The sequence below is a fragment of the Peromyscus leucopus genome, chromosome 19 (genome assembly GCF_004664715.2).
Source record: "Peromyscus leucopus breed LL Stock chromosome 19, UCI_PerLeu_2.1, whole genome shotgun sequence".
Taxonomy (NCBI): domain Eukaryota; kingdom Metazoa; phylum Chordata; class Mammalia; order Rodentia; family Cricetidae; genus Peromyscus; species Peromyscus leucopus.
In genome coordinates this window covers 7822285-7824708 of record NC_051079.1, presented here as the reverse complement: position 1 = coordinate 7824708, position 2424 = coordinate 7822285, and the positions used below count along the sequence as shown (strand labels likewise).

Below are 2424 nucleotides of genomic sequence, written 5' to 3'. Positions count from 1 at the left end.
TTGCCCTTTTCCTGTATGTTTGTCCAGACCCTTTTTAACTATACCCATTGATGTCATTCATGGTTCTGCTCAAATAGCACTCCAGAGAACTTCTCTAGCCGTGATATTTAAAACATTACTCATCCCCAACTCTTTCTCTACTTTAAATATACATGTGTTTATATCCCCTGGACTTTTTTCCCCTATAGTAGGATATTATTGAGTTCCATGAATGATAAGAAATCCATCTGTCTTGCACACTCATCACCTGTGATCATGATTTGCTTCTACATAATTCTAATGAATGGATGGAAATGCATTATAAGAAAAATGGAATGATGTGCTCATTTTGGCAGCACATGTACTAAAATTAGAATGAGAATGACAAGATTAGCATGGCCCCTGAGCAAGGATGACTCACAAATTTGTGAAGAATTGGCATATAAGAAGCCCTACTTTGTTAAATATGGTATACTACTTTATCCCCAAAAGTCATACTTCACTCAAAGTACCTGGCAAACAATATTTGGAGCTCAGTTTGGGGTCAGTAGTCTAAGTGTCCCATTCATTGAGTTATTTTATATGATAGAGTAAGAAATAACAGAAGGAACTGAAGCATAAATATATGCTGACTCCTCAAACAGTCAATGAAAATGGGTTTGCTCTTCTCTAATTTCCCATTCTTCTTTGTTTTACAATACAAGAAAAGAAGAAAAGGAAACTAAAGTAGAAATCTGAGGAAATGAGACAAAGAGAGGAATCAAGAAATTTTATTTTAATTGGGACACAATGTAAATACAGTCAAGTCCTACTTGGGGTGAGGCTGGTGCAGACTCCCACACTTACTTCCACTGCCATGCCTTCTGTGGTGTTATAGATAAGGTATAAAAAAGCCTCCTCCAATACAATTTTCACTTTAAATAGCCAGAGAAACTTTAATCTCAATCTTACTCACTTTTCAGAATAATTTCAGTTGTGGATAAATCTCACTAGTGCCACAGATATCAATATTACCAAACTTTATTGGAGGCAATGATGTTTCTTAATGAGAGGGGAAGGGATATTTATGCATGTAAACATACACATACATACACATGCATAAATACATTATATGCATGCATACACACATATATATATGTACATACTTATATATGCACATACACATATAATTTTGTTATAATATCCAGTTTTTAAGCAGGTGTAAATTTAGATTTATACATTTCTTAAAAATGGAGTCTCCTGCAAATTTTATCTTTTGCAACTTCATTCTGATGAGATATAATCAATGTGCAATAAGCTCAATATTTTTAAAATATGCAATTTTGTCAGTATTGATGTGCAGATAGATCATAAAACCATTGCCAGAAAGAAAATAAGAATTTTCATTATCCTGCAAAGTGTGTATATAACAATTTTTATCCAATTCTAGATAACCACTAATCTGCTTTATGTAGACAGTTTGCTTCTAAAGAAATTTATATAAAAAGAATGAGATATGTGCTCTTTTTGTGAAGCTTATTTCCCTTAGCATCATGAAAAGGCATACAGAGATAGGAAAAGTACAGTTTTTTAAAAGAACAAAATTAATTTGCAGGAACTATTCATGAGAAAGTCTAGACATCAGCATCACAAGGCAAAGACTTCAAAAGCACAGTGTTAAATATCCCAGGAAAAGACAAACAGGGAAGCAAATGCTGGGTGTGGTAGTCCTGGCTGCAGCCCTAGGATTTGGAAGCTGAGACAAGCTGATCACCACACATTTGTGGCCAGCCTTGGCTAGACAGGGAGACCTTTCTGAAATAAACAAGAAAATACAATAAAGAGAAAAAAGGAGGCTAACAAAATGGTATAGGCATAACATGAAGAGAGAGAAAAGTTAAAATGAAGAATCAGGTCGCAACTGGAACACAAAGAAGTATAATTACAGTCAGAAAATAATCAACAAAACTCAAAACTAAGACTTGAACAAACAGGGAAAATATTCAGCAGTTGGAACAAAAATTAATATTTTGAGTCTGATCTATAAGAAAAAATGAAGAAAGCAGTTTAATATTTTCTTGGGTCTCTGAGGGAGTTAAAGATTAGTTAGTTATAGTTGAAGATTAGTTAGGAAAGAAAGTGAATTAGGTACTTTTTGGACTTATCAAAATAGGATAGATAATGGAATTATTTTCTCTGAATTGTCCAGTGCAAATGGACTAGACACTGTTTAGGTATTTTTTGCTTATATATGTGATATATAGTTATTGTACTTTTATACATAGTTTTTCTTATTAGTTATTACTTTTTCCTTTTTTCTTTTTATTAAAATAGAAAGGGGGAAATATGGTGATATTTTATTTGTACTGAAATTTGATTTGCATGTTAATAAATAAAGTTGCCGTGGGGTCAGAGCTAATAGCAAGCCATAGCAGAAGCTGGCCGGTGGTGGTGCACACCTTTAAT

General features: G+C 33.3%; 1 non-coding gene across 1 annotated transcript; it reads left to right on the top strand.

The window, feature by feature from the left end:
* Positions 1–319: 319 nt before the first annotated feature.
* Positions 320–426, top strand: LOC114683888. The gene has a single exon (XR_003733217.1). It is a non-coding gene; the product is annotated as a U6 spliceosomal RNA (small nuclear RNA).
* The last annotated feature ends 1998 nt before the right edge of the window (positions 427–2424 follow it).